The following is an 18,579-nucleotide window of genomic DNA, read 5'->3' as shown; positions in this document are numbered from 1 at the left end:
CCTAGTGAGGACGCAGCCCTGGGGGGCTGGATCCTGGCCACAGAGCTCTGTGTGATGGGGTCTGGTTTCATGCTTGTTTTGCAGCTTCTAGTTCGCACAGGCGGGTTTCTTGCCAAAGAAAAAGTGATGTGTATGCGTGTTTTTTTTTTTCCTTCTTCCTCCAAGCCCAGCGCCCTTACTAGTTTCCTTGTCAAAACTTCCTGAGTTGGTTCCCAGCCCCCTTCCTGCTCCCTCCCCCTCACACTGAATGGCCCCTCCCCACCATAGCCTCCTCTGACCCACAGCCTCAGCGCCCACCCTGCCCCGAGCAGGAGACGAGACACAAACCCAAAAGAGGGCTCGTTGGTTCTTTTTTCCCTGGAGAGGGAAATACATTCTCCCTTCCTGATCTCTTTATCCCCCCTCCCTCAAATTCCTTCAGCTGCTTCGCATGCCCGGGCCATCTGCTCCCTACTAGCGGATTTCTTGGGAGGCTGCTGGAGATATCTTGACCGGGACAGAAGAAAGGTGAGTACTGTGGGGTTCGCCCACAGCTGATTGTTGGATGGATACAGATCGGTGACAGTCAGGGTGCTGATCACTGGAACTCAAGCACCAAAAGCTGAGCCAGGTGCCCCAGTTACAGAGATTGTTTACGAGAGATTTCCAGGGGCATCCCGGAGCAGCCTGCTTTCTGCAGAGGGGCAGGGGGCAGGAGCTCTGTGTTGCCTCTGATGATACAGCCCAGTATTGGCTGATACCTCCCCACAGGGCTCCTCTGAGCATCCAGGATCCAGCGTCTAGGTAGCTCTGTCTTCCCAAGAGGTCTGGCTCGATTCTGTTCTCCATGACACCGGTGTAAATCTGCAGGGGGTGTCAAGAGTTGGGGCCAGATTCTGCTCTCAGTTAAATCAGTGCAAATCTAGAGTCATTCTGCAGGCGTCAATGGACATTGGTTCAGATTCTCCGTTACTGTGATGTGAATCCAAAGTAAAGCCGGGGGGGCGGGAGGGGGCAAAGGAGTCGGTCCACGTTCAGCTGTCAGCGCTGCGGGTGTAAAGGCAGAGTCACTCTGCTGGAGTCTGGTAGGGCTGCTGGATTGACACCACGCCAGACAGGGCAGGATCAGCCCTGTGGTGCTGGAGCTGAGACCTGGGTGGCAAGGGATTGGCAGAGGCTGGTTTCTGTTCGGATGGACCCAGCGTGGGGGCCTGGAGCCAGGGCAGGTGGCTGGCCTCTATGCGGGGAAGCGGGGGGGTCAGGCGAGTCCAGCATGGGGTTCAAAGAGAGGGACTCCCTCACCCTCCGTGTCCTGCTCCCCCAGATTTTCTCCTCCCTGACCCAAGTCCTGGGAACAGCTGGACGAGCCCCCAACCTGGCCATGGTACCTGTTCCTACGAGTGGCCCGTCTGGGGAGAGGGGGCAGGGGAGAGGGGGATTAGAGCAGAGTGGGTGGGGTCAGGGCAGAGTGGAAGTTGGATGGGACATAGCAGGGTGGGGTGGGATGGAGGGAATGGGGTTTGGGGGGGACAGTGGCCTGGGATCATCTGGAGTAGGGCCTGGGGACTGGGCTGGAAAGGTGGGGGAGGGGGATCTGGGGTAAAGACTAGGGGCTGGAGTAGGATATGGGGGCTGGGCAGGCTGGCTGGGGTCGGTCTAGGGTGGATCTGGAGTCTGGGATGGATCTGCAGAAGAGTTTAGAGCAGATCTGGGGCCTGGGTGGATCTGGGGCTTGGATGGATCTGGGGAGAGATCTGGAGACAGTCTGGAGTCCGGGGTGGATCTCGGGGAGAGTCTAGAGTGGATCTGGGCACTGGGTGGATCTGGGGAAGGGTCTGAGGCTGGAGTGGATCTGAGATAGGTGCTGCATGGATCTGGGGCCTGGGTGGATATGGTAAAGCAGGGGTAGGCAACCTATGGCGTGGGCACCGAAGGCGGCACGCAAACTGATTTTCAGCAGCACTCACACTGCCCGGGTCCTGACCACCAGTCTGGGGGCTCTGCATTTTAATTTAATTTTAAGTGAAGCTTCTTAAACATTTTAAAAACTTTATTTACTTTACAGACAGCAATAGTTTAGTTCTATATTATAGACTTAGAGAAAGAAACCTTCTAAAAACATTAAATGTATTACTGGCACGCGAAACCTTAAATGAGAGTGAATAAATGAAGAATCGGCACAGCACTTCTGAAAGGTTGCTGACCCCTGTGGTAAAGGGTCTGGGGTGGATCTGGAGTCTGGGGTAGAGCTGTGGAAGGGTTTAGAACAGATCTGGGGCCTGGGTGGATCTGGGGCTCGGGTGGATCTGGGGACAGATCTGGAGTCTGGGGTGGATCTCGAGGAGGGTCTAGAGCAGATCTGGGGCCTGGGTGGATCTGGGGCAGGTCTGAGGGCTGTGTGGACCTGAGGACTAAGTGGATCTGGAGCAGGGGCTGGGCGGGGATCAGGGCAGGGCAGGGATGGGGCAGGCCAGGTATGATCCCATTTAACCCCATCACAGCACAGGCTTCACTTGTCCCGCGCTGAACAGCTTGGATCCCGAGCTGGCCAGCCCCCAAGAGGGCTCTGGCTGGGGCTATAGCCTCCCAGGAGCCTGGCTGGGCCAGTGGTCTCCTGGCCAGCTTGCCATTCACTCAGCCCCGGGAGGAAGCACGTCAGTGCCTGTGACACTGCAGGGGAAACTGGAGGGGCAGAGATAGTGGCTCCTCGCCGGGTCCCTGCGCCTTCCCGGGACAGATAGCCCTTAAAGGGACATCGCGAAGGGCTGGAGAGAGACACTGGGTCTCAGGACAGCCCCCTTCCCACCAAACCAGAAGGGACTTGCACAAGGTCATACAGAGAGTCAGCATGAGAAATGGGAATAGAACCCAGAAGTCCTGGCTCTCAGCCCTCCCTGCTCTAACCACTAGACCCCACTCCCCTCCAGGGCTGGGCTAAACCCCCAGAGTCTGGACTCCCAGTTTCCTTCACTAACCACATCCCCCTCCTTCGCCAAGGGTGACATTTAACTTTGCAGGCAAGGGGACAGCCTGGTCCTTGTGGTATTTCACCCTGACCAAGGCAGTGCGATACCCGAGCGAAGGCGCCTGTGATGTGGTGAGGGGTGACATCTGTGGCTCACATTGCATGTAGGGGGAAAGGTCACCACGGCTGTCATCCTGCCTCCATCTGGAGCCCGTAGAAGGGAACATGCTGTGTCCTGGATGCTCAGCGGACATGTCATCCCAGCGGGTTCCAGACACTCAACGTCCGCCCCTGTGCACTGGGACTAAGTCGGGGTGGGGGTCCCCTTCTGGAATCTCAAAGCATTTCATGTATGAGCTAATCCTGAAAACCTGCTCAGGAGATGTAGGCATTACCATTTACCCTCATTTTACAGATGGGGAAACTGAGGCACAGCGCAGGGAGGTGATTTTGCCCAGAGAGTCAGTGGCAGAACAGAACTCAGGAGTCCTGGCTCTCAGCCCTCTGCTTTCATCGCTCAATTAAACTCCTTCCCCAAGCCGGGAATGGAATCTAGGAGCCCTGCTGCCCAGTCATCTGCTCTCACCATTAGATCACACTTCCTCCAGTAGCTGGGAACAGAACCCAAGAGCAGTGGCTCCTAGTCTCCTTGTCTACACTCGGAGATTGGCTTGGTGGTTAGAGCGGATGACCAAGACAGGCAGCCTGGGTTCTGAATGGCTTTGGGAAGGGAGTAGAGTCTAGTGGTTAGAGCAGGGGAGGGTCTGGGATCCAGGACTCCTGGGTTCTTGCTCCAGTTCTGAGAGGGGAGTGGTATCTAGTGGTTAGAGCAGGGGAATTGTGATTCAGGACTCCAGGTTCGATTCCCAGCTCTGCTCTTTGACCTTGAGCCAGTCACTTCCCTGTCTCTGTGCCTCAGTTTCCCCATCAGAGCAGAACTGACCCCCTCCCACCAAGGGGATCATGTTGAGGCTTTAATCCTCACTCCCCACCCCAAGCTGGGAATAGAACCCAGGAGTCCTGATTCCCCCGCCCCTGCTGTGACCACTAGATACCTCTCCCTTCCCAAAGCCATTCATAGAACCCAGGCATCCTGACTCCCAGTCCCCTGCTCTGAGCCCGCCTTTGGGGAAGCTGAGATGCAGCAGTGGTGTGAGCTAAGCTCCCCCTGCCCATTGCCGCACCAGCAGCCCGGAGCTTCGACGCCACCTGGAGCATCCAGTACCCAGCCCCTTGCTCTAGCCGCTAGGCACCACTCTGCCCTGTATTCAGCCTGCCTGGATGTCAATGGAAGGGGCGGCAGCCCAGGGGCTAGGGGGGTGCAGACCCAGCTGGGTAGGCATGTGACTGCTCTGCTGACTGACTGGAGTGTGGCTTAAAATAGCTCCAGAGGCTTTGAACCCCTCTGTGGCCTGGCCCGGCCCCACGTTGCCTCAAGGGCTAGAGCTGCCTCCTTCTCCCAGTGCTGGGAGGCAAGTGGGGCCCAGTGGCTAGAGCAAAAGGGGGCTGGGAGGCAGGACACCTGGGTTCTGTGCCCAGGGCTGGGAGGGGAGTGAGCAGAAGGGGGCTGGGAGGCAGGACACTTGGGTCCTGTGCCCAGCGCTGGGAGGGGAGTGGGGCCCAGTGACTAGAGCAAAAGGGGGCTGGGAGGCAGGACACCTGGGTTCTGTGCCCAGTGCTGGGAGGGGAGTGGGGCTCAGTGGCTAGCGCAGAAGAGGCCCGGGAAGCTGGACTGAAAGGAATATGGTGCTAGGGCAGTGGACTCTGAGCAGGACACCTGGGTTCTACACCCGGCTCTGGGGTGCACAGCAAGGTGGTTACTAGCTCAGAGGACTTGGCGTGAGGATCCCCGGGGGGATGGGTGAACACAGTGTAGGGCCAGAGAGGGACGTGGCGTCCACACTCCTGCAATCCTTGTGTGACTTGTGTGACCTCGGCCACGTCGCTTCCCCACATTTGCTGGCCTCTATAGGAGCCACCGTGCGGCGCCCCTCCTAGAGGCCTTGGGGGTCAGTCTCCCCTCTGGGCTCATCTGCACTCTCCGCCTGCAATGGAGGAAGCAAAGTCGAGCGGCGGGTGGTGGGGGAAGGGGAAATGAGCGTGGGGCGGGGCCGGGTGACTCACTGCGGCCTCCCCACTGTGTGCGGAGAGGCCCTGACATCACCCTGGACTCACCCCGGAGGAATGCGGCACATTGTTCACCGCTCTAGGGAGACACCCCTCCTGGCAGCGCAACTGATGCTTATCCTGGTGCCTGTGACCCACGTGGCGAAACCCCTCGGCCGGGGCTTTTCCTTCATCACACATTGTTATTACTGGCCCATAGTGTCTCTTCCATGACCAGAGCCTTGGGAGGTTGGGCAGGCAAGGACCTGGTTTGGAAGATAGCGACTATTCCCCCGCCAGTATTTGTGATATGTCTGTGGTATATCTTGGCTTTAGTAAGGCTTTTGATGCTGGCTCTTGCATTACCTATAGACAAACTAGGGAAATACAACCTAGATGGAGCTACTATAAGCTGGGTGCATAACTGTTTGGAAAACTGTTCCCAGAGAGTAGTTATCAGTGGTTCACAGTCATGCTGGAAGGGCAGAACGAGTGGGATCCCGCAGGGATCGGTTCTGGGTCCGGTTCTGTTCAATATCTTCATCAGTGATTTAGATAACAGCATAGAGATCACGTTTATAAAGTTTGCGGACGATACCAAGCCAGGAGGGGATGCAAGTGCTTTGGAGGATAGGATTAAAATTCAGAATGATCTGGAGAAATGCTCTGAAGTAAATAGATGAAATTCAATAAGGACGAATGCAAAGTGCTCCACTGAGGAAGGAACAGTCAGTTTCACACATACAAAATGGGCCATGATTGCCTAGGAAGGAGCACTGCAGAAAGGGATCTCGGGCTCAGAGTGGATCACAAGGTAAATACAAGTCAACAATGTAACGCTCTTGGGGGAAAAAAAGCAAACACTGTTCTGGGCTGTATTAGCAGGAGTGTTGTAAGCAAGACACAAGAAATGATTCTTCCACTCTGCTCCGCGCTTATTAGGCCTCAACTGGAGTATTGTGTCCAGTTCTGGGCGCCACATTTCAGGAAAGATGTGGACAAATTGGAGAAAGTCCAGAAAAAGGCAACAAAAGTGATCAAAGGGCTAGAAAACATGAGCTACGAGGGAAGAGTGGAAAAAACTGGTTTGTTTAGTCTGGAGAGGAGAAGACTGAGAGGGGGCCATGATAACAGTTTTCACCTACATACAAGGTTGTTACAAGGAGGAGGGAGGTAAATTGTTCTCCTTAACCTGTGAGGAGAGGACAAGAAGCAATGGGCTTAAGTTGCAGCAAGGAAGGTTTAGGTTGGACATTAGGAAAAACTCCCTAACTGTCAGGGTGGTTAAGCACTGGAATAAATTGCCCAGGGAGGTTGTGGAATCGCCATCACTGGGGGATTTTTAAGAGCAGGTTGGACAAACCCCTGTCAGGGATGGTCTAGATAGTACTTGGTCCTGCCATGAGCACAGGGGACTGGACTAGATACCTCTCGAGTTCCCTTTCAGTGCTACGATTCTATGATTCTGTTGACCTGGGTCAAATCTGTTGCTACAGTCCTGTTCCCCATCTGGACAACAAAGATAACACAGTGATCCTGCTTCCTCCCACCTCATCTGTTTACACTGTGAGCTCTTTGGGTAGGGGCTCTGTCTTGCTCTGTGGCTATGCAGTGCCCGGCACAAAGTGATCCTGATCTCAACTGGGGCAGGGACTGTCTCTCACTGTGCAGGGCCTGACACATGATGGGGTCCTGGTCTCAACAGAGACTGTCCGTCTCCATGTGTCTGTGCAGTGCCTGGCACAACGGGGCCCTGATCTCAGCTGGGGCAGGGCCTGTCTCTCGCTGTGTCTGTGCAGCGCCTGGCCCAACGAGGCCCTGATTTCAGCTGGAGCAGAGCCTGTCTCTCGCTGTGTGGCTGCAGCACGCAGCGTGACGGGGTCCTGTTGCAGTTGGCTTTCTTAGCAGCTGCTCTGCCTGAAACAGGAATGACAAAGGATTCAGAGACTTTCCTTTTTAGGTCCCGTCAATACTAATGAAATGTGTTCTAGTGATGTTCTTTATAATGGGAAATAGAAATCTATTCATCACGCCAGTAAACGCAGTGGCGATAACATTCATCTAGTGCTCTGGGAACACGCTAGACAATCAATAGATGCTTTTTTTTGGTAAGTGAATTTAGTGCTGGACTTGACAGATGGATATTGCTGCGCCCATGCTATAGGGAAACAGGCACTGGGCAGCCTCCCCCCCACGGCTCAGGGGATGGAACTCCCTCCTGAACGGCAGCACCCCTTATTCAGGTCCTGAGCACCCCCCACTTAGTCCCAATCCACAGCCCCACAGCTACTCCTACCCTGAGTTCTCCACACACACTGCTCTGCTATCGCCCTCCCGTGCCACCCTCTACTGTTAAACGACCCCTGAGCTCCCCTCCCCATGCAGCTCTGCTGGTGTCCGTCAGTCCCAGTCCATGCCCCTCCTGCCATTCCAGTGCTGGGCTCCCCACACACCCAGCTCTACCAATAGTTCTCAGCCCAGCCTCTGCTATTCCAGACCTGGCAATAGCCTCCTGCAACCCCGGGCGCATCCCAGTCGGCTGCAGACCATGCAGCAGAATCAGCTGGGTCTGGGTGTCAGTTTCCACCCGTTTTTTTTAATGTTCTGTTTTTCACACGATTGGATTTCGAATGCTGTGCTCTGGCTCTGGGGCGAGACAGGCATCTCTCCAGTTACTCGTCTGGGGCCTGGGGAGCGGATTTCCCAGGAGGGGGGTCGTGCCTGGCGGTTTCAAAGTGTCACCATGAGTGGGGAGCGAAGCCAGACGGGCCCGGTTCAGGAATCTCACTTGTGGTTCCCATTTGCCTTTTATGACTTTCCTGGCTCCTCTTGGTTGCCAGCCTACCAGTCTGTCTTTCTCGCATCTTCCTAGTGTTGTTGTGGTTGTGTGGGTCCCAGGATATTAGAGAGACCAGGTGGGGGAGGTCATATCTTTTCTTGGACCAACTTCTGTGGGTGGAAGGGACACGCTTTTGAGCTCACAGAGCCCTTCTTCAGGCCTGGAGCAAGGATCCGGAGTGTGTGAGCTAAATACAAGGTGGGACAGATTGTTAAGCACAACCGTTTCACACATGCGGTAAGGAGCCACTAAAAACACAGTTGGCAAATTAAGGATTAACCCATAGTAGGGTAAGTTGCAAATTGTTGTGATGAGCTAGGAAACCATCCTGGGTTTTAGTCTCCAGTAGTTATGAATTTGAGCCTCCGGGCACCTCTTGTGCAGTTTTCCTTTGAGGATGAGGACTGAGGGTATGTCTACACTGCAAAACCCGCCCTGCAGCAAAGAGTATCAGAGCCCAGGTCAGCTGACTCGGGCTCACATGACCGGGCTACAAATAGCAGCGTAGACATTCCCGCTGAGGCTGGGCACTGCGATCCTCCCCGCTCGCCAGCAGTCAGAGCCCAAGCACGACATCTACGCTCCTAATTTTAGCTCCGCGGTGCGGACCTGAGCCATTTGGCCCAGGTTCTGAGACTCTTGGCTGCACGGTTTTCTTGTTTTGCAGTGTAGCGGTATCCTGGACTGTCAGCTATGGAGTGATTGCTTTGTCACCTCATCTATCTATCCTGCATTCAGCCTACCCTTTTCATTGTTTTGGGGCACCTTGCGTGTCCTCTCCAATATACTGATAAGGGCCATTGATCGCTGTCCCTGATGGAGTTTAGCTGCCTTTGCCATGGGGAAGCATAATGTCTCCATGCAATTTTCATGTCTCACCCTGAAGTTGCTGAGTGAGGCTCATGGTGGTTCTTGTTTCCTTAGGCAGTGAGTTCCACAAGTGCTGGCCCACTGCTAGGAGAGATCTGATTCCCATGTGCTTGGGGGTGGGATGGTAGAGTCCATCATTTCAAGAATGCTAATTTAGTGGGGGTCTGGACCAGTACCTGCCTGCTCCCCTCAGCCCCCTGAGATGGTGTGTTTGGTGTGTGCATGTCAGGGTGATGTGTGATGAACTTGGTGGTGTGTGTGTGTGTGTGTGTCAGGAGGATTATGGGATATGTTTGGTGTATGTGTGATGTTTGGTTTTGGTGTAACTGATGTTTTGGGATGAGTATGTGTGTGGTGTCTCTGATGGGTGTGTGACATGTAAGGGTGTTGTGTGATGCATGTGGTGGTTGTGTGATGTCAGGGTGTTGTGTGATGTTTTTGGTGGATATGTGACGTATTTAAGGGTGGTGTCTGTGTGTGTGATGTGTGTGGTTTTGTGATGTCTCTGGTGGTTGTGTGACATGTGTAAGAGTGTTGTGTGATGTGATGTGTGTGGTGGTTGTGTGGTGTCTCTGGTGAGTGTGTGATGTGTGTCAGGGCATTATGTGATGTCAGGGTGTTGTGTGATGTCTCTGGTGTGTGTGTGTGACAGTGTAAGGGTGTTGTATGACGTCAGGGTGTTGTGTGATGTGTGTGTGGTGGTTGTGTAATGTCTCTGGTGGGTGTGTGACGTGTGAAATGGCATCGTGTGATGGGGTGTGTTGCAATGTGTCTGGTGTGGGCGTCTGCTTCCCCCCTGGCTCTTCCCCGGCCATGCGCCCCTCTCTCCGCTCGACTAAGGACGACTCTTCCTGTCTTTCTTTGGCCAAGAGCCCTCCGGGTTGGACTCCAATGCAGGAAACGTGCCCCTTGCTCTACCAGTGGCTGGGAGCATGTGTGCATGTGCCTGTTGGCGGGTGCTTGGCTGGACTCTTTCTCCGTAGGGCGTCTGTTGGGAGTGTGTCTGATGGGTGAGAGTGTTGGGTCTGAGGTTTGTCCCGGTGTGATTCTGTTAGCACGGTGAGGTCCTTCCTTCCCGTGTGTGGGGGTTTATCTGGGAGGGGGGCACGCAAGGGTCTGCCTGGGGGTTGTGGGCTGTTGTGTGTGTTATGGTGTTGTGGTTATGGTGTACCTAGTGCATCTGCAAAGTGGAGGGGGGGAGGGGAGGGGAGCGCCCCTGCCCCCTGGCCACAAGGAGGAGTGTGTTTCCCTGCTTGCTCCGGTTCTTTTCCTGTCCCTCACCCAGAGGAAGCTCGCCTCTAGCTTCCAAACTCCCTCCCTGTCTGTGCGATAAACAGCAGCTCTGCTGGCACCTGGCTGGCTTGTTTCTGGAGAGTTGGAGCCACGCAGGAGGCTGAGAGCGCCAGGGAAAGCCTGCAGCAGGGGACATTACATGCCGACTGCCAGCTGGCTGGCATCACTCACTTCTATGGCGCTGGGCCAGGCATGTCAGACCCACCTCAGAAAACAAAGCTCCTTCTCTTGTTTAGGAGTAATCTATGGCAGCAGCTACAGGGCACCAACTGAGATCGGGCACCCGGGACTAGACAGACACAGAGCAAAAGACAGCCCCTGTCCCAAATTGCTCACTGTCTGGATAGGCCAGCTAGCCAAAGCAGGGTTTAATACCTCCTCAAATCCATAAAGTGGGCATAAGAGCCACTTAGAAGATGTGTGCCTCAGTTTCCCCACCCGTACAATGGGGATAATGGCACTGTCTGCTTCACAGGGGTGTCAGAAGAATAAATCCATTAAAGACTGAGACAGCCAGATACTAAAATAATAGATGCCACACACAGATACACACAAAAGATAAGATGTCATTATAGCGGCACGCATGATTCACTTCTGATATGAATCTCTGTCCTTTTCAAGGTCCCCACCTGACGCCTCGAGAACTAAAAAGGAAACTGGAAGTTCATGCAATAGAATCTGTCTCATATTTATTATTGCTAAAGTCGATCAGGCTAGATAAGAAAAGAGACAGATTGCAAGTGCTTTTGGGGTATGGCCCATTTCTTTATTGTGTGTTTGTGCAGCCCCTCACACTATGGGGTCTTGGTCCATGACAGGGGCTCCTCTGTGTTACTTTCCTCCCGGGGCAGGGCGAGCAGGGTTGTTATTATTAACATATGGATCCATCGCCTGACACATTAAGATGACTCTTCAGATTTTCCTGCCAACAATTCCAGATGATACTTTTGTTTCTTATTATTTCCTCTGGCTCCAAAAATTCTACACTCTCCCATTCATTCCAACTGTGCTTCTCGGAGGGGGTGGAATTTGGCAAGAATTTGGTTTCTTTTCTCCCTCGTGTTACAAGAAAAGAAAAAAAAATTGTGCAGCTTCTCGTCCAGTTGTTTTTGGCTGAAGGGTGTGATGTCTGATTTTCCTAAAAAACAATACTGTAAAGGAACATCAAATATAATTAACATGGATTCGTATGCAGGGCCTTTCATCAAGAATGAGCCGACAGTTTATAGGCGACAGGCTGCATTTATGACTGATAGGAGCCAGCGTAATGCATCTTTCCTTCCTGGTGTTTATACTCAGGGATGTTACACAACAGTTCTTGCGGGACGGAGTATTAAACTAGAGAATCATTTCCAATTCTCGGGGAATTTAGGAAGGTAGAAAGGAATTAGCCTTAGAGGCGTATGTAGAACTGGTCAAAAACATTTTGGACAAAAGATATTTTCCATTGGTGAATACCATTTTGTAGAAAATCAAAACATGTCAATTTCAGTGAAATTGAGGTTTAGGGGGAGAAAAGGAAATGAAGCGAACTTGTTGGAATGGAGCATTGTGAAATTTATTTTATTTGATATTATAAAATCAAAGCTGTCAAAATTGGGACAAACATTGCAACTGAATCAAAAGGGGATATTTCAATTGACCCAAAATGCCCCCCTGAAAATACTGTTTTGCTGGAAATGTCAAAACATTTTGATTTCGTTCTGACTGGGAAAGTGTTCTCGGGGCTTTGGTTTCACAGCCCGGCTGAGAGCTGCCAAGATTCGCTTGTGGCACTAGAGAAGAGAACTCGCCGCTAGGCAGGGGACAGTGGGATGGGAATGGAACTGTGAATGTGGGCAGGAGGAAGCGACTGTAAATCCAGCTGCATGGGTCAGGAAATCTCTGTTTCCTCCTACCTAACACGTGTTTATCTGAGGGCCATAAAACATGCAACCCTGTAAACACGAGGCTGCGGGTAACTGAAAGCATTAAGCAAAGAACAGCAGCACAACCACACTGGATGGTCCACATTAAAATTACAACAGGGTTGCGTTGGACCCAGCAGCCTAGATTCCCAAGTGCTGCCAATCAGCATAGCTCCGTTGACTGAGAGCTGAGAATAGAACCCAAGAGACTCTCAGTTGCTCTATCCACTAGCCCACACTCCTGCTAAGAGCTCGGAGTAGAATCTACATCTCCTAACCCCCTCTCTCATCTCATCTCTAGGCCACATCCAGGGACAGAACCCAGGAGTCCTGATTTCCAGACCCTCTGCGTGTGCGTATGGAACACCCTCACTAGGCAGCAGATCCCTTTGATTACCCCGCACTCTGGTAGCCCCTTGAAAAATCATCTCTCTGCGAGAAACAACTAAACAGAAAAATGGCAGCCCCAAGACACAGAACTGCCATACGTTTTAAAACCCTTTCAACTTGGTCCCATTAAGAGTCTGCCAGACACTTCAGAAAAAAACTGGGGTCTTCTTTGCTTAACTCCTTCTCTCCTGGTTCTTCTTCGGCAGCACACAGTTAACGTACCGTCAAAGCCATATTAGGACGTGCCTGTGACACCCAGCAGAAGGGCAGATGTGTGCTCCTTGGCACCTGCAATGTTCAATATCCCAGTAGACATGTTCATCCTGGACACACCTGATATTTTCAGAAGCTCAACGGGTGCCTTTTCCTGGATGTACATAAGAACATAAGAATGGCCACACTGGGTCAGACCAAAGGTCCATCAAGCCCAGTATCCTGTCCTCTGACAGTGGCCAATGGCTGGTGTCCCAAAGGGAATGAACAGACAGGTTATCATTAGGTGACCCATGCCCTGTCACCCAATCCCAGTTTCTGGGAAACAGAGACTAGGGACATCATTCCTGCCCATCCTGGCAAATAGCCATTGATGGACCCAGCTTCCACGAATCTATCTAGCTCCCTTTTGAACCTCGTTATAGTATTGGCCTTCACAAATGTGATGGAGTAGGGGCTGTCTGCATGGGAGATCAGGGGATGTCTTTAGGTGAGGGACAGGATTTAAGCCTGTAACCTGAGCCAGGTAATGGGGGAGGGAGTCAGCACCTTTGCCAGGGAAGCGGGACAAAGGAAGGGGCCGGCTGGAGGAAAAGTAGTTTAGTTTCGGTTTTGGGCTGCGTGGTTGGAATTCAGGGGGCTAAGGTTCTAGGACCCCAGGGGGGCTTGATTGAGGGGTCCTGGCTGTGCCCACAAGCTCTGCTGTAACCTGCATTCCTGTTATCCAATAACTGGCTGGCTGAGAGTCACTGTGAGTCCCAGGAAGAGGGGTGCAGGGCCGGACTCCCCCACACTCCGTGACAACAAAACACTCCGACAAGGAGTTCCAGAGGTTTACAGTGCACTGCATGAAAAAATACTTTCTTGTGTTTGTTTTAAACCTGCTACCTATTAATAATACCTAGAACATCCGTTCCACTGGTGCCTTACACATAGATGTACCTAGAACATCCAGCTCCATGGGTGTCTTATACCTAGATGTACCTAGAACATCCAGCACCATGGGTGCATTGTGCCTAGATGTATCTAGAACATCCAGCTCCTAAGTTGCCTTCTACCTAGGTGTACATAGAACATCCAGCTCCACAGGTGTTTCCTACCTAGATGTATCGCGCATAGTCCATTCCAACAAGTACATTTGACAAATGTTGATCTCTGTCTCACACATACTCACTTCCTGGCTGTCTCTTCAGTTATGGACTGTCCTGAAAACGATGTTTTCCTGCAATTAAACCATAGTGACAAATATATGAGTGAGCTCATGCTGGAAAGCAAGCCACACACCAATTTAATGTAGCTGGGGCGTGGCTTTGTTTGAGGCACAACAGCCGTTCTGAGCAGGAGCAACATGTATTCTATCCTCTCTCTCCCTATCCTTTGTTCTGGAAATCAGCATCACAAGGCATGGAAAACATATCACTTTAAGTAAATGAAAGGAACGGAGTGCAATCTAATGGCGAGGGCAGATGCCTTGGGAGCCAGGACGCCTGGGTTCTTCAGGGCTGCTGCTGACTCAGTTTGCCTCTCTGTGGAACTGGGTTGATAATCCAAGTGAGTCAGGAGGCTCAGCCAATTAATATGGAGCTGCTTGGGTGGAAGGTGCTAGACTTGCAAAATACTAGCCAGCAGAAGAAATGAATTGCTGTATTTAGAAGAATGCTCAGTGTGTGCCAGTTAATATCCGTAGGGTTTGTGCTTTTTTGAATATACGGTAACGGCCAGCTTCTGAGCTCAGTTACACCAGGGTAAATCCAGACTGACTGAACGGTTTTACACGAGTGGAGACCAGAATCTGGCCCTGACAGCCTGTACAAGTCTAATTGGGTTTCTCATAACCCAAGGCTTTGGCTGAGCGGAGATGAGGGGGGCTAATGAAAACCATCTTCATGCTCAGACTTAAGTCCCATGTTTAATCCTGTGGTTTGGAGCTTGTCGCTTGACGCTGAATTAATCGAGGCTGGTGTGGAATGCAGGGTGCAGACATTGAGGTAGTGAGGCCTGACTTGTGACCTAGGCTCCAGTCTGGGGAAGCACTCAAGCTCTTGGGGGGTGGAGACTTTTCATTTGCTGTGCGTTTGTACGGAGCCTAGCGCCCTGGGATCCACGCACAGCGTCACTATACCGCAGGCATTTAACGATAAGATTGTACTTCAGACCCACTGGAGTCAATGGATCTGGTTCGCCTCTAGACTACGTCTTTACACCCCTATGACAGAGCAAAGGAGTCGTAAAGTGGGTGCAGATGTCATTGATTTTAGTTCATTAGTGCAAATGACCCAATGGGCCTAAAGTTAATCACATGCTTAAATGCTTCCCTGCATTACTTATTTATATTGAGGTTTTGCCCAGCAGCCTCTGTCCTGGACCAGGACCCCCCGAGCCAGGTGCTGTACAAACCCAAGATAAAAAGTCAGGCCCTGCCCCAAAGAGCTTACAGATTCAGGTTTCCTCTGTCTAAATGGAACCTTTCTTACCTCTCCCTTGATTTTAGCACCTCTCTTTCTTCATGACTAGAGCCCTACCGAATTCACATCTGGTATATTTTTTTCCTTCTGGTTTCTGAGTTTTAAGGGTGTGCTTGAACCCTATTTTCTGAGTGGTAGTGTTGGCCTAGTGGTTGGAGCCGAGTACTTGGGTTCTGTCCCCAGCTCTGAAAGGGGAATGTGGTGTAGTGGTTACAGCAGGGAGCTGGGTATCCAGACACCAGGGTTCTGTCCCTAGCTCTGAGAGGGTTTGTCTTTACTGCAGAGTTTGCCTGGGTGATTAGCACCTGGATTGCAGCCACCCTGCAAAACCCTGCAGCCGAGTTACTGTGTCCTCACTGATTCTGCATTTCCCCCATGTGTGTTGCTAGCACTTCTAGGGGCACATCCTGTGGTTTGCTGAGCTGGGCTCTGATTTTATTTCCCTTGTAGGAGAACTTGTCTGTCCTTCTGGGAACACTGCGGGGCAGGGAGATTGCATGGCCTAGAGGAAGGGTTAGGGGAACACCCCTGCAAGAGCCTGGGTTAACCCTGCAGGGAAGACCTACGGAAAGCTTTTAAAGCAAGGAATGGGGCGTCAGGACTCCTGGGTTCTATTCCCAGCTCTGGCAGGCCAGGCAGTTTGATTAAGTGGTTGGGGCAGGGCTTTGGGGGCCAGGACGCCTGGGTTCTACCCCTGGCTCTGCCACTAGCCCACTCTCCGACCTCCCTTATGGAGAAAGGGCTCCCCTTGTCCTGAGAGCTCCCAATGCTGGATTCAGATCCCTTGAAGCTTACCTCTCAGGTTAGGGGTAAGCAAGCCTGAGTCCTCCTGGATCCATTAGCCAGGCCAATTACCCACCCACCAAACAGCAGCTGAGCCTCCCCCAGCTCGTCAGCCCTGTGAGTGTTCAGGTGCATTCAGAAAAACTCAAACACGAACCCCCCACCTCCCCCACACACCCCGAGAAGCCAGGCTCTGGCCCTAGGAGCTGTCACTAGGAGCTGCCTCACCCTCGCAGCAGTGGCTGGGGGCTCTGGCCCAGGGCCCGGCTCCTGATTAGAACCAGGGCCTTTGCTCTTCCCAAGTGAGTGCGGCAGCAGGGTCAAGGCGATGTATGGATGCCCCAGCTGTGGAGTCTTTGTCACCCCTTTTAGGGCTTGGGAAACTGGGCACCCCAAAATCATGAGGTGCTTTTGCAAATCGCAAGGAATAGCAGTAGCAGTAGCACTTATAAAGCATCTGTTCAGTCCTACGTCTCCAAGAACTTAGCAGAGGTGGGTCATTATTGTAGCACTCCCCCTTTCCCTTGCCACTCCAGATTTATGGGTAGGGAAACCGAGGCATGGAGAGGGGCTGAGAGGTCACCTAGGGAGTCGGTGCAGAGCTAGGAGCAGAGCCCAGGCATCCTGATCCACAGCAGTGAGCTCTGACCCATGTTGCCTGGGGCAATCCTGGCTCCTTTCTCAACCCAGCGGGATCTGCTGTCCCAGGACGGCTGAGCTCTTGATTGCTGAGATGCTCCCATTTCTGCACAGGGCTACTCATTTAGCTCCTCGTCCTGTCGAGTGCTGGGATGAAAACTGATGCTGCAGAAACCCAGTCCTGGTGCTGTGCTGAGGAGAGACGCCGCCCGGTGCCAGGGGTGTCGGTGGGGTAAGAAGCAGCCACTGGAGCCTACAGGAATTATGGTGCGGTTTTTCCTTATGGCACGAGATTTTGGCACAGCAAAGTCGGGAAGCCTGGGAAAATGCACTTGGGTTCTTGATAGGCCCCTGAGATTCACAACAGCTCAAATTCCGTCTTGCGTCTTAAACAGAGAGTAGGGAGGGAGAGAGGAGAGAGGGTAACTAGAGGGACAGATGGATAGATGACTATGTATGGAGATACACAGGTAGATAGATGGGTACACACGAGGATGGATGGATGATTGTGTCTGGTGATAGCTAGACACATTGCTAAGAAGGATATTTTCTGATCCATCCACTAATTCATATTTGTTCTTTCTTCTTTAACTAGAAATCAAGGAAGCAGGTGCAAAGACAGGGTAGATGGACAATTAGATACGTATGAAGACACTGATGGATAGGTAAAAGAGGAAGGTTCTTCTTTGCTGTATGTACAAATTCACTCTCTTTTTTGTCAGCTGGCAAGCAGCGCAGAGAAGGGAAAGGAAAATAAATCAACAGACAGATGGAGAAGGGGTGAATACATGAGACCAGAGGAAGCATTTTCTGCTCTCTTAGGAGAGTTCGGACAGCGATGGCTTGTGCTAGGGGTGACGTGCACCGTTCTGCGGGCCCTGACTTCTCCAGTATAGAGCAATGGCAGGTGGATTGCTAAACCCTCTGTCTGGGTGCTGCCCTGTCCCCGATGAGGGTCTCCTAAACCTGGTGGTGTTGGGCCCAGCCCACTGGGAACATAATAGGCTGGAGTGGGGCTGGGTGGGAATGATCCAGGAGAAGGGGACATTTGCCAGACAACTGACAGCCTCCAGCCATCCCAGTAAAAGCCTCTTGGAGATTATAAATGCTCCTGGCCCAGGCGACTCCCTTCGGAGGAACACCACCTGTGGAAATATCTAGGAGCTTGTTCAGAGCACTGGGAAAGCGCTCGCTTCTTTCACTGCCACCGGGGTCGGTTTCACAGCCCACGCTGCGGCGGGAAGGTGTCATTCCGGGTCGAGCGGACGTACCTGCGCCAGCTTGATCAGGTGCGCCCAGAGTTTGCAAGCCCTGCACGAGGTCAGTGAGGGGCAGGACTGGCCTAAGTGGAGGTGAATAAAGCAGCATCCTCAAGGGATGGAGTGAATTGCGGGCAAGCCCCCACTTACGTGGCAGCTTTTGTCTCGGCTGATGCAGTGGGGACTGAACCAGGGCCCTCCAGAGCTAAATGACTGAGCAATTTCAGCTCGAGCTGGAGAACAGCCAAAGCCATAAGGGGCTGTAACAGCCTCATTCTCTGTGGATCGGGCCAAGCAGGGACCGGGGCCCGAACACACACTCAGCAGTGGGTTATGCTAGCAACAGAAGGAAGCTGATCATAGAATATCAGGGTTGGAAGTGCCCTCAGGAGGCATCTAGTCCAACCTCCTGCTCAAAGCAGGACCAATCCCCAACAAAATCATCCCAGCCAGGGCTTGGCCCCAGTCCCGGACTTGGGAGATCTCGGTTCAAGTCCCATCTCTGCTACATACTCCACCTGTGGCCCTGGGCCTGTCACTTCTGTGCCTGGGTGTAAGAATTCTGTCTGGACTGTAAAAGTCTTCGGTGTCAGAGACCGTATGTGCCCTTCCTAGGGCAGTGATCCCAGTGGGAACTTCTAGGTGCTACTCTGATGCAGGGTCAGGGCTAGGGAAGAGTTTTCCCCAGGAATGGGGGTTGCCAGGAATGTGAGCACGTGCTCAGAATATTGGCCCTAAATCGGGCTGAGGCCACGTCTACACTACGGGATAATATCGAATTAGCTAAAATCGGTTTTATAAAACTGATATTATAAATTCGATTTCATGCGGCCACACTAGGCACAGTAATTCGGCATTGTGCGTCCATGGT

The 18,579-nt window shown here is 52.5% G+C and overlaps 1 protein-coding gene across 1 annotated transcript in view; it reads left to right on the top strand.

The window, feature by feature from the left end:
• The first annotated feature begins 274 nt into the window (after window positions 1-274).
• Window positions 275-18,579, top strand: part of PEAR1 (platelet endothelial aggregation receptor 1) — a 61,096-nt gene continuing 42,791 nt past the window's right edge. Inside the window, exon 1 of the mRNA XM_032792068.1 lies at window positions 275-507. The gene's annotated coding sequence lies outside the window, so the exon portion shown is untranslated. The remainder of the gene's footprint in view (window positions 508-18,579) is intronic.

Source organism: Chelonoidis abingdonii, chromosome 11 (assembly GCF_003597395.2).
Source record: "Chelonoidis abingdonii isolate Lonesome George chromosome 11, CheloAbing_2.0, whole genome shotgun sequence".
Classification (NCBI taxonomy): Eukaryota; Metazoa; Chordata; order Testudines; family Testudinidae; genus Chelonoidis; species Chelonoidis abingdonii.
This window is presented reverse-complemented; position numbering and strand designations above follow the sequence as displayed.